This window comes from Agelaius tricolor, unplaced genomic scaffold, assembly GCF_023055355.1.
Source record: "Agelaius tricolor isolate 1412-34295 unplaced genomic scaffold, bAgeTri1.0.p SCAF_12, whole genome shotgun sequence".
Taxonomy (NCBI): Eukaryota; Metazoa; Chordata; class Aves; order Passeriformes; family Icteridae; genus Agelaius; species Agelaius tricolor.
In genome coordinates, this window is record NW_027269272.1 from 22,290,030 (window position 1) to 22,303,586 (window position 13,557).

The 13,557-nt window shown below is 48.0% G+C and overlaps 1 protein-coding gene across 2 annotated transcripts in view; it reads left to right on the forward strand.

The window, feature by feature from the left end:
• The first annotated feature begins 416 nt into the window (after window positions 1-416).
• SLC7A14 (solute carrier family 7 member 14) overlaps window positions 417-13,557 on the forward strand; it is a 30,248-nt gene continuing 17,107 nt past the window's right edge. Inside the window, exon 1 of one of the 2 annotated variants that reach the window (XM_071438080.1) lies at window positions 417-996. The gene's annotated coding sequence lies outside the window, so the exon portion shown is untranslated. The remainder of the gene's footprint in view (window positions 997-13,557) is intronic. The other variant, XM_071438081.1, reaches the window with a different exon arrangement.

A 13,557-nucleotide genomic window follows, 5' to 3' on the forward strand; every position in this document is an offset into this window, starting at 1 on the left:
CAGCACAGCATGCTGCAATGCATGAGGCATTATTTTAGTCCTAATTCTGCCTGTTCCGGGATTACAGCATTAACACCCAAATCTCACAGTGCAGCTCAAGGAGAAAACAAAAACGAGATTCCCCACGCTCTGTCCGCGGGGTGAGGGAAGCCCTGCGCTGGAGGAGGCAGCCAGGAGAGTTAATTTTCACCAGCCAGACAGTTCGGGGGAGGCCACGCACAGCCCTCAGGACACTTGGACAGGCAGGGAGGACAGGCAGGGAGGGGAGGCGGCCATGGGGACGGCAGGGAGCTCTCCCGGGGCCGGCACGGCCCGTGGCTATTGCCGGCGGTCACATGCGGCAGGCGGGGAGGGGAAGCGCTGAATAATTGAGGAGCTGCAGCGCCCTCCTCCCTTCCTCCCTCCCTCCCTCCATCCCTCCTCCCTCCATCCATCCCTGTCTCCCCCTCCCTCCGCCCTGCGTGCTCGGCCGGCAGCCGGGGTCGGCGGTGCCGGCGCAGCCCCCCCGCCCCGCCGGCTGCAGCAGCGCCGCCGCCGCCCCCGCAGCGCCGCCCGCTGCCCTCCGCGCCCGCGGTGAGTGCCCGCTCCGCCGGGGGGGAGGCAGCGGGGTGCGCGGGGCGCCGCGGAGCCCCGCGGGGAGCGGGGGACGGGCGGCCAGCCCGGCAAGGTCTGTCCGGAGCCCCGCCGGGCAGCGCGGCCGCGGCCCCCCCGCCACGCAGACGGAGCCGGTTTCGTGCCCCGCTGGGCAAAGGGAGCGCACCGCATCCTCCGGGCCACGGAGCACCGGCCCCCGGGGATCCCAGCCCGCCTGAGCATCGCCTGCCCCGGCCCGGCGCGGCCCCGTGTTTGCGGAGCGTCGGGGCACTCCGCCGCGGGGAGGAGGAGGAGGCGGGGGCGCCGGGGCTGACGGCGCGGGATTGATTGGAAACGGGGAAAAAACCGGAGTGACAGGAGGGACACCGGGTGGCCTGAGCGAAGCGACGGCTCTTGCTACAGGTGACCGCACGGAAGGCGGCGCGGGAAGGTCGGGACGCTGCGGGAGGGGGGCGGTGAGGGGAACAGAATGCGAGCAGAAGGGAGGCGGGAGCGGGCACGGGGACCCCCGGGGCCGGGGCCACCCTCGGGGCCGCTCGGGGGTCGGTCGGTCCCGCGTGTGGCCGCGGCTCCGGGCGGGCGCTGTCCGCGGTGCTGAAGCCCCGACGGAGCGGCCCCGGCCCCGCCGCGACCCCGCAGACGGGCCCCGGTTACGGCTCCGTCCTCCTCCCTTTTTGCGCCTGCAAAACTCCCTGCGACTTGGAGGCCGGGAATGGAGTTGGCTTCCTCTTTACGTCACCCCGGCTCGGTGCTGTTTGTTGATTCCGCACGGGTATTTTGGAGCTGCCTGGCACCAGGCGCTGCCCGGCGAGGTGCGCTCCAGCAGCGCTGCTCAAAATCCCCATCTCTGCTCTCACAGCTGCTCTGCAGCCCCGGTGTTGTGGCCTATTCCATGATAGTTTATACAGATCGACTTGGTGCCCTCCTGGCACAGGCTGAGCGCTCCAAAGCAGGGTTTCTGAAAGCAGCACCGGCTCTGGAGAGGAGGGGGAAGCCCTGTCTGGCCGACCCCAGAGAAGATTTTTGTCTCAAAAGAGCCATGTCTGATTTAATCTGGTGTATTAAGTGATTAATTCTCCCAGTGTCCCTGAGTAGCAGGCAAATAGGTTTCAGCATGCCAAGGCATTTGTTTAACTGCCCAAAAACTGTCATGAGACTGAAAGTCTGATTGCTAAAGCTATTTACATGTGTTTGTTTTATTGGTACACATTGCTAAGGCATGTGACTTAGCAGAGTTGAAAAACATATTGTAAATAAACAAAAACCCTCAAACAAGCCAAAAACAGCACTAGAGAGAAAAGTTACCTAGATTAAACTCAGCATCTGTTCTTAAAATGTACTGCTCCATGGGGAATGTCTGTTGCACAAGAACAGAGAATTAGGGGGTCTTGCAGAGGTCCAAGGTCTGATTTCCCATTTTCATCTATTAAAGGGGGTAAAATTTTCCAGCAAAACAGTTACTGATGAGTAGTAAATAGTGTCAACAAGGAATCTTGGGTCCTCTTGACATGAACTCAAATGTGCAGTACATATCTGAGAAGACAGCACAGATGCAAGAGCTGTGATAAGACAAGTCGTGGAACAAGAACAAGAAGGGGAAAAAAGGCTTGTTTAGTTGCTCTTCAGTAAGTGGAGATGAAGGAAGGAAATTTTACCTCAGCCCTTGAAAACAGACTGCTAGAGCACAGCAGATATCAACAAAAATGACAACAAAATTGGAAGTAAGAGGGAAAAAAAAAAAAAGGAAAGAAAAGCCAAAACCTGTCAAGGGCTGGAGAAAAGCCCTTACAGAGGAGGAACTGCAGCACCTGAGAATTCACTTCATTAAAAAGCAGGGAGGGAAGTGATGTGAATCCTTGAATCTAAGAGCCTCTACAGAAAGAAATAACCAGGCACTGAGTTATTCCTCTGTCTGCCAAAGAGAGGCACAACGTGAGCTGGTGCCGAGATGCTAAAGCCAAAACATTCCAATTTAAGGGAGGGATCACATTTTTGAACAGAGGAGTGCTGATGACCTGATGAAGGAGCCATCAGAAAATGTGCTGGATTCTCCATCTGTTTATGTCAAGGTTTGATGTCCTCCCAAAATATGCAACCCAGCCAAAGCAAGGCGTTGGGCTCCCTGCAGCATAATTGCCTGGAAACTAATGGGCTGAGACTCAGACAGAATTAACTCCGAGGTCTTTATGGTACCTTTGATCCTTAATTCCCCAAATAAGGCACAGAGATATTACAACTTTACTTCCAGGTGCCCCAGCTACCCCTGTAGATAAGTACTAACCCCTCAGTGGGTGGGATTTTTAACCATATGCCAAGAGCAGAGCTAATAAGTGACCAAATTCTGTTTTGAATTCTCCAATTTTCCAATTGCTTTCATTAATTAACTCCCCCAAAAAATATCTTTCTTTGTGCATGTTGCAGGAAAGGGAATCATTTTAAGACATAAAACATTCTCCTCAGGGAGTTATTCATGACTCTCAAGTCAAGACATATTTTATCCTTCTCTAATTTTTTTTGGATTATACAAAAATGATGAAAATTTATTCTTTGTGTAACTTCAGAGTCTCAGATGGGATCATATCAGGAAGGATTCCAGCCAAAATCATTTTAAAGGATATATTTGTAGGCTGATTTGACACTACTTCCTTCTGAAGACAGTCTGTTTTCTCAGTTCTGAAATCACGCACATATAATAAAATTTCTTCCCTGTTCCCTTAAAGGCAACAGGAGATTTTCTAGAAAATTCAACGAGAATGGGAAAACCTCCTAACAGCTAAATTAATGTTTTTTCTCTGAAGCCCTGCAACATTCAAGCAAATAGGATGGCAAGAACTTACACAAACATAAACACAATCCTGGGCTCTTCATGAATCCAAGCAAAAAAAAAAAAAGATAATAACAGAGCAGTCTGTAACTGATTTCTTAGTCCCCAAATAATCAAAATTTTGCTTTCAGAGCACCCGAGCTATTAAAATTATCATAATGTTTAAGCAACATATTGTTGTTTGGATTATTAAGACCTTTTAAAAACAAGAATGCAAAAACAAAGTAAATACTTCTTCAGCTGTGGGTAGCAGTGGGATCTCTATGTCACACAAAAACAACATTAGCAGGGGGGCAGCATGTGTGACTCTCACATTAATAAAAAAATTGAAACCCCCAAATCACTCCCAGATTTGTGCCCTCTATAATATATAAAACCATGGTTGGGTCTGAGCTTGTCAGCCTGTGAGAGACAGATCTGGGTATGTAAAGTATCCAGAGCCCAGAAATACAGCAGGCATTTTTCAGCTACTTCCTATGGATATGAAAACCTGGCCAGAGTCTCACCTCGGTCCAGGGTGAGTCTGCTGAACTCATTAAACCACCCACGTGTAAATGGGAGCAGACCCAGATCCACAGAGAGTCCTAAGACATTTTTCATTTACAAGGAATTAGACATAGCTGAGCTGTGGTTGTCAACGGGAAAATACCAAAATTGAAAGAACTGGAAACTGTAATTTTTCTCTTGTATATTGAGAACATTTCTGTTGAGTTTCCCTGGCTCATTGAATGGCAGCCCTGCTTCCAGCCCTGCAGTCATCTTCAGGGGACTGGGTGCTCTGGCCAGCATTTATGCTCCCACCACAGCCCATCCCCTGCTGTCACCAGGCTGGAACATCTCTAAGAGAAAACTATTTTTTCCCACAATAAAACTGAGAGAGCAAAGCCCAGGCACTTATGAAACAAAGCCAGTGAGGTGGAGCCACACCGCACATGATTCTATTGTTTCTGTTCCTCTGCACAGTCACTGTACCCATAATTCATTGAAAGCCATGACACCATAAATTAAATCCACCTGGCAGGTGAACAGAAGAAGAGCTTTTGCAGCACATGTGTTTCCAGCACCACATCCTAATTCTGAGAGGACAGCATCAAAGTGGCTTGCTGCCTACAGGGAAATGGGTTTCTGTTGCCATGCTGCAACTGTCTGGGAGTGTATCTGTGCCAAAACTTTGGTAAAAATCTATTAAACCACACAGGGGCTCAGGGCAGCCCCTCTCAGCAGCCATTGGCTCTTGTTTATTGGTGACCATGACCTCAGTTAGTGGTTTGGGCCATTCCTCCTGCACATCCTCAGCTCCCTGAACCTGGGCTGAGTCTTCCTCAACAAAATATTTTAAAGCTGAAGATAGAAACACCTCTTTGTGCACCACTTGCACACCTGGGCACATTCCACCTGCAGCAGTACAATTAAAACTTAGCTTTGAATGTGTGCCTGAGCATTACTGAACCAGGTCTTAATGATGGACTTGTTGAGCTGTGCTAGATGAGCCACTGCCCCGTGGTGCTCAGCAATGCCAGGGTGGCTCAAGGTAGGATTTGGGCACCCTGGTCTGGTAGTGAAGGAAACATCTGCCTCTCCTGGCTGTCCTTCCCTCCCAGCAGGAAGCCCTGGGCACAGGTCTAACACCACTCCAGCCCTGGAGCGATGTGCTCGGGAAACATCTGGAATCTCCAGAGCCTTGTCTAAGACACCTGGGCACCAGCAGGTGTGTTCCACTCATTAAACAACTGGCTGGGAAGCAACAGAGGCTGGGGAGATGTGCAATTAATAACCAGGGTCACCAGCTCTGCTCGAAGGAAATTAAGACAGAAGGAAGCAATATGTCCTTTGGCTGGGAGCTCTGGCACAAACAGCAGCAGCATTCCAGCAGCTCTCCTCTCACTCGTGGGCAGGCTCAGCAGTGGAATTATGCTTGCCAGGCAGGGCAGCACACTGTGGGGACACTCTACTGACTGTGGCTGGGAGACAAATGGCTCAGGGAAAGCAGTTGGGTTTGGGGTCTTGCTGCCAAGGGAGGCTAAGAGCAAGGAGGCAATTAGCTACTTTAATTTAGGCTAATCATGTTGGCTCACACTGATTCCCTTGCTGCAAAAGGACATCCCCGGGCAGTGCGTGTGCATTGCTCAGGAATATTATCATACTCTAACTTTTATGCTATTATCACTTTTAAGAACACATAATTCTTCATTTAATTCTGCTTCTCTAGTACCATCCTAGAGACTGATTTAGTTTTAAGTCTGCAGTAAGTTTGTAACTCACTGGGAAAAAAGCCCTCCTGCTACAGCACCAGGTATTACTCACATTACACTTCACTTAGGTGTTGCAGTGCCTTTGCCTGACTGATGGTGATAAATGACTAAACACATGAACTCCATTCTAAATCATCATCTTTGATCCACTTGTGATCACATTACTCATATAATCAGTTGTGCTGAAATGGAGCAGAATTACTCATGTAAGGGAAGGGTTTTTTGTCCTAGTGAATAAGAAGAATAAGCAGCAAAAGGTAATAAAATCAGCAGGAGCTGCTATTCACTTCCTTGGAAGTGCACTGAACCTACCTCAGGCTTCTGCTGAGGAATTTAGAGACACAAGTTACAACCAGCCAGATTCCCCCCAGCTCAAGGTTCCTATTTGCATATGCAAAAACCTCCCATTGATTTGCATATGCTACTACTGCTGCTTCTGGAACCTTTACTAGGCTTGGGATTGAAGAATGCATTTTTCCAGCTTCTTCTGAGGAAAGCAGTTGTTTGAGATCCTGTCCTGCATTAATTAGCTGATAGCCAAAATAGTGGAAGTGGGGCAGTGAGGCATAATCAATTACATTTGTGTAACTGCTGATGGAACACGATAAGTAATTAATGAGACCATGTGCACAAACAAAAGATAAATGCATTTGAAACTCGGCAAGAGCGAGTAATGGTGTAAGTTTGATGTGCTTACTGTGTAAAAGACCAGTTCAGACTCCTACTGAATTATTGCAGAAAGGTGGAAAGACTGCTGGTGAGTGAGAGGCAGCATTGAGAGGAAAAAGCCCAGCAGTATCTTAGTGGGGAATAAAGGAATCTCTATAAAACCAGCAATCTTCAAAATAAAACTAGAGGTTTAAAACCAGTGGATTTTCAGATCCTGTATTTGATATACAGGGGAATTTTTTCTTTGTTTGGATGACAAAGCCTTAGTGTTAAATCAGTTCTTTACTGAAAGATTCGTGTTTTCGTCACTGGGTTCAAAATGCTACCCAGAAATGAAATAAGTTGTCATAATGATGTATCAGCCAGACTCTCGCAAGAGTAAAAATCCATTTTGTTTAGAGAGCCTCACACATTAATAAATAACCTATTCTGTGAATTATGTCAAATGAAAAAAGCTCTCCTGTCTGGCCTGCAGCAAACCATAATGACTTTCATTCTGCGATGTAAAAGTATGGATCCACTGAGGAAAGGAAAACACAGCCCAGTAATTACAGAGATTTCCTCTTGTGTGTTGTTAAAGCAAAGACAGTTTTTAAAGAAGTATAATTCTAGAAGAAACCGTCTGGTAGCCCAGGTCTAGTGTTTCAGTGATACAAAGGCAGCTGTTGTCCATTCTCACTGTGAGATTTGGTACAGAAAATGTGTTATCTCATCAAAGTGGTAATTACTGAAAGTACAACCTACTGCCTAAAACCAGAGAAAAGCTCAGAGTCACAAACCCAAAGCTGCAACCATCCCACTGAAGCTGCTGGCAGTCGTACTGTCAGAGGAATCCATGCCCAGCATTGCAAATGGGCAACTCACTCTATTCCAGAAAAATCAGATCATGCTTCTCCTCTTGTCACAGCTCAGGGTCTGGAACTGCCACTCCCAAAAACCGAGGTAGCAGAAGGATGTGCCAGCCAGGATTTGCAAGGCCAGGCTGGATGGAGCCCTGGGCAATCTGGTCTAGTGGAAGGTGGCCCTGCACATGGCAGGTTGGGTTGGAATGGATTCTGTCCAACCCAAACCATTCTATGAATCTACGAGTCTGTGTGAGACAAATCTGCATTCCTGGGCACCCCTCCTGTGGTGTGTAAAATGCTTAAACCTCAGTGGACAGTACATTGAAACCCTGAGCACCCAGACCTGTGAACCCAAATTTCCTTTAGGAGTTTCATTGTTTGACATCACTGCAGTTTGTGACTGCAGAAAGGAGGGGGAGGCTGTGCTCAAAGAATTGATATCAATATCTGCACTTGGAATGCAAAATCACACAGCACCACAAATGAGCATTTGAAAGTGCACAGAGCCTCCAGGGTGCTTCTGCAGACGAGCACGTGCAGGTACAAAACCAATATTGACTTCAACAAGGCACATCTAGGGGACTGTTAATCATTTTTAGCATCGTTTCTCATCTGCTTCTGTAGAAAACCCAGACAGATTAACCACCACACACTTCTTTGAGGCAGTGAATTTCTCCATTTTACTGGTGGAGCAACAAATTTTACTCATTTCATGTGGTTTCACTAATCTCCTAGAGGGAGCCTGTCAGAACACCTCCAAGATGCTCCTGGTTCCCCACCTCCTGCTCAGCTCACCCATCTATTGATTTGCCATTTCCCTGCCTTGTTGCAGTTTTTTAGGCTTTTACCTTCCCACCTCAAGACAACAGTAACAAATGAGACCTTTTTGCAAATGTGCAAATTGATTATACCTCTTTCTCTGTAGTTCTCTCTTTTTTTTTTTTCCCCTTCTGGTGGTTAAATAGCTTTGTTGCAAACCCAAACAGAGCACTTCATGCATATTGCATCATTTCATCTCGGCACGCAGAGACTCCTGTATCTGTCATGCCCTGCATCCATTCCTACACTGTTCTGCACCATGGGAGTGATTGGTAGCCATGCAAAAAGGGCAGAAAACAAGTGGAAAACCAAAATGGCAGACTTTGGACTGGGGCAGGTGGATTTACCAGGGGGAGGGATGTGCCTGCAAGGATGTGCATGAGCATCTCCAAAGGGAATATTTCATCTTGCATTCAGGCTCTAGGAACTGTAGGTGCTCCACATGCATCCAGCCCCTAGGAAGGAGGAAACACTGCTCCTTTCAGTCCCAGAGCTGTTTCTCACTAGATGGCTTCTAGTTCCCAAGGGAACCTGGACCAGCTGCTTGTGAAAGTGGCATGTAATTAATCCTGGCAAAGTTTAGAACAGCTCAATATCAAGGGATCTGCTGGCCCTCCCTGTGGCACGCTCCAATTTCACCTCTGAATGCATCACCTCATCTCCCACCTCATCCAGGCAGGAAGATGAGCCCTCAGCTACCAAAACCTTCTCATTGCTCACCTGCATGGGCACAGATCAGTGCTCAAATATTGATTTGCTATTTACTTAGGAAAAGGGAAACACCAGCTGCAAGACAGAAAGAAGCTTTGACTTCACTCCCATCCTTCCCTCTGCCTTCTCCCTGATTATCCAGGCAGTCCAGTCTCTCCCCAGCAAGGACAGCAGCTAAACCATCACACTGTATGTCCCCTGAAGGCTGGGAAGGGGGAGAAAGGGTGATCTCTATGTACATGCTAATTATATCACTGGATTACACATTTATGCTCTTTTAATACTTGCACTATTTTAGAATACAAAGTTTAGGAATTCCTGGGGGATGCCTTTGGGTGCATGGCACCCTTGCCTTGTGTCTTTGGTTAAAAATAAACATTTCCTCATTTATTTTGCTTATTTGTCAGAAGAAGATAATGATGTTTAGCCATCTTACAGCAGTGCTAAAGCACTCAGTATAACCTTGATGGAAGCACCATAGAAAAGTGCTGTTCAACCACTCTACTTCCATTTTGCCATGAAGACACACAGAGAAAATATCCCATTTTTTTCAGTTGATGCACAGAGAAAGCCAGTCTTAAACCTGAAGTGTTATCAGTGGTTTAATTTAGCAACTACTGTAGTTTAAATTAACCACAGCTCCACTTGAACTGCTCAAGCAGAGGTAAAAATGGAAAGATTAAAAATAAGAAAAGCCCAAAAATTACCAGCCAAGGCACAAGGCCAGATTGCTGGAGCTGGACCCACGTGAGCAGTGCTGGGACCGGCAGGGACCAGCCCTCGCTCTCGGCTCTGTGCCTGCCTTTAAATTGCTTTTGGGAGGGCTGGTGATGGAGACAGAGCCAGCTTGTACAGTGGCAGCCCAGCTGGGGATCACCGCTGTAAAAACAAGAGCCTAAAGCTCCAAATCGAGTGGCACTCGTAATGAAAACCTTCCGGGGAGCCCAGCATCCCTGCGCTCGGAGCTGCTGCCCGGCCAACGTCAGCCTCTCCCGGCTGCAGGGGCTGGGATGGATGGGATTCAGCCTCTCCCGGCTGCAGGGGCTGGGATGGATGGGATTCAGCCTCTCCTGGCTGCAGGAGCTGGGATGGATGGGATTCAGCCTCTCCCGGCTGCAGGGGCTGGGATGGGATTCAGCCTCTCCCGGCTGCAGGGGCTGGGATGGATGGGATTCAGCCTCTCCTGGCTGCAGGAGCTGGGATGGGATGGAATTCAGCCTCTCCTGGCTGCAGGGGCTGGGATGGATGGGATTCAGCCTCTCCCGGCTGCAGGAGCCGGGATGGATGGGATTCAGCCTCTCCCGGCTCCTGACAAACCCGCCCCGCCGCTACCGAGCTCACCGTTCAAGGGAAAATCGAGGGGCAGCAGGGAGGTCAGCCTAGCACGTTTGTTCCCTCTTTTCTTGTTCTTTTTCTGGGATTGCAGCGGGGTTTGCTGCCAGGAGATGGCTTTTCCATCATCTTGAGCTACCTCCAGCATCCCTTTGAGCCTTTGGGGCTCTGTTTGTCCGGGGGTGATGTTGGCACACAGTCCCTACTGCAGTGGGTCTGAGGGCTGATGCTCCTGCACCATAAACCAGAATTAATATTCCTGGGGTCCACAGCAGGCACTGTCTTGGGGGTTCATAGGAACCTGCTCCAATCCCAGATTTCTGAAGCACAGCTCCCCTGGGCAAGGAGAAAGGGACTTTTCCCCTAAAAACCTCTGCAGCAAATGGGCACTGGTGTCCTGCATGCCAGGGCCAGACCCATGCTGTTCCAGCTGCTGGAGGCATCAGCAATCTTTGCTCTGCAGCAATTACTCTGTGAGCCATGGAAAACCAGGGAAAACCCAACCTTTTCCTCTTAATGAGTGTCCCTGCCTGGCTTTCCATCAATACAACAACAGGAGCTCTCTTTGTTCCATTTGCCACCATGGATATTCTGTTCCTTGCTGCATCCCCAGCAGATTTTAATAGAGATCTTTGCTCATGGATAACCCTACAGACTTCAGGACAGAGAGGAGTCATTAGCAGAAAATCAAAAGCCATCCCAAGGCACAAGTGTGATTTGGGGACAATTTTCTAGAGAAGCTGGAGCTATGGGGGGTGATGAGGATGGGAGATGCTGAGGGGGGCACTGTGCTGCATCTCCCCAGCAGAACGAGTTTTATACAAGGAATAATTCAGCATCAACCCAGACACTACAGAAGATCCATGCCTGTAAACACCTATGTTCTCTCCTTCTGGCTTGATTGCAGTTTTAGTCAATTTACCCTGATGAAGAGGAGTGTTTTGGTACAAACAGTGGTGCTGACAGGCACATGGTGGCAGCAGCAAGTGCCAGCCAGTGAGGAAAACCAACCCCAACAGCCTGATGGTGGAAAGCTGAGCAGCTCCAAAACCCAGCTGCAGCTTGTCCCCTCTGAGCCACAGCTCCCTTCATCTTCCTGGGTTTATGGTGAGGACAGAAGATTAAAACAAAACAAGTAAAAATTCCTTTTGCTTCCCACTGTCTGCTTCTAGACAGGCAGGGTTAGTGGAGCAGAGCAGAAGTGAGCTGCCCCTGCCCCGTGGAGGTGGATGCCATCCATGACATATTTTCTTGTGGTTTCAAATGGAGAGAAAGGACGTTTTCCAAGCTACATAGCAGCAATATGCTGGTCTTGCTTAAACATCTGGAATAGTTTTGAATGACTGCTTTAATTGAGCAGAGCAGCAATTATAGAGTTATTTCATTTCAGAGGTTTTGAAAGGGTTTTTTTTTTTCCCCTTGATGACTTAAAGGAGAAGACTAAACCCCATGAATTGCAGGGCTCTGTTGGGCTGCCATGCAGGAGGACCTGGCCACAGCCCAGCCCCAGGCAGCTGGAACAGCTCAGCAGCCTAAATCTGGGTGCATCACTAATCCACCAGCCAGTTCCTGCTTTAAATTTAAACCATTTAAAATATTTAAGTTTTTTTTCATCATTTTAGCAGTTAAGATTATTCCAGGACAGGACTGCTTTGTCTTCTCTTGGGGTTCTTTGCGATGCTGATGAGAAAGTAATTTCTATACCATGATGTGGCTTGAGAGTGAACTGGGCTGTCCAAATCAGTCATCTCTCTTCAGGCTGAGGAATTCATTAATTTGTCCAGTGTGAATGTGAAATTCCTCCAGTAAGGAGCATATGCCACCCTTCCCAAAGCCTTCATCAGACACCCAGAGACAATGATGAAAAACTGGGGTCCCAGTCCCCCTTAAAACACAGGACAGGTCTTCCCATGCCAGAGCATGACCTGGTGATGGCACCAAGGACCAGACTGAAGCTTTGGTGCCTTCATCCCACACCATCCTACTTCTTCCAAGACCCAGCTACTTGACTAGTTTAAGTCAATTTAGCGCAAACCCTAGCACAGAAATCCAAGTATTTCAAACTCAACTAAGAGAAGCCACAAAGCTCAAGGAAAATAATTAAATAAAGGATGGAAAGGGAGAAGCACAGTAAGACCTTTTCCAGCCCACACTCCAGAGGTGCCATGCTTTGGATAAAAGGATGGGTTTTGAGTGGTTTTCCTTAGAGTTGTTCTTTTTCACATGGCTAAAACACAATCCTGGCAAAGCAGAGCCACTGTGGAGAGGCCAGGATAGGAGCATGCTGCCCTGAGGAGAAAAGGAGGCTCAGAGGGGACCTTATTGATCTCTACAACTGAAAGGATGTTGGAGTCAGGTGGGAATCAGTCTCTTCTCCCAAGTAAGAAGTGACAGGATGAGAGGAAATGAGCTCAGGTTGTGCCAGGGGAGATGAGATTGAATATTATGAAAAATTTCTTCATGGAAGGGGATGTCAAGCACTGCAACACACTGCCCAGGGAATTGGTGCAGTCACCACCCTTGGGGGGATTTAACAGATGCAGAGATTTGGCACTTGGGAACATGGGTTGATGGTGGGAGTCGATAATCTCAGAGATCTCTTCAAAGCTGAACAATTCCATATTTATTCCATGAGAACAGGTCTGTTTCATCCTGGCTGGTGCAGACCTGCTGAGCTCTGGCTCAGCTGCCCTCTTTCAACAAAAACCTTCCTTTAAGCCAGAAAATAAAACCTCACCTGTGAGCCAGCCCACCCCACAGCCAGCTGACTCCTTGAGCAACCCAAAAACCAAACCCAGTTTTATTCTCAACCTAAAGATCCACACTTGCTCAGTAACAATTTCTCATTGTTATTCCTAGTTAGAGCATGCAGCCTTTCAGCCTGTGGTTGCTCGAGGTAAAAAATCAGCACAATTTGAACAGTGATCAACCAAAACATGAAATGAATGCTGGGTTTCATTTAATAAACTTCAGCAACACTGAAGCTGCCTTGTGGACACAATGTAATTTGTTTGGGATGTAAAGATGGAAAAAAATGAGTGTAATGAGTGTTTTGTCTTCAAGGCAATTAAAATAAAAGAATATTTCTGTATTGACAGGAAAGAAGCTTCCAGGTAAAAATTAATATTTGATAAGCTATTTTTCCTGTTCCCTTGTATTAGCTTGCAGCTTGTCAATTCTTCTTGGTTTGCTCAAAGTCAAGAAGTCATTACATGTCACCTGGAAGTCCCTGCTGCTGGTATTATGAGAACCACACAGTTTGCTGAACAACAGCAGAAAGGGAGGAAGGGAGGAATGGCAGTTGCTGAATTGTTCTTGAAAATATGACTAGGGATGAAAAAAAGCACAGAGAAAGAGGAAACCAAGATAAGGCCACGATTTTTGAGACAATCCTAGAGCACATGGGTTCAGGCAAGGTAATTTTAAAGTATTAAAAATGGCTGCAGCTGGCCATGCTGATGGTCACTCACTCCCCAGTGGAGCCCACACTGCTCCTGCTGAGCTTCTCTCC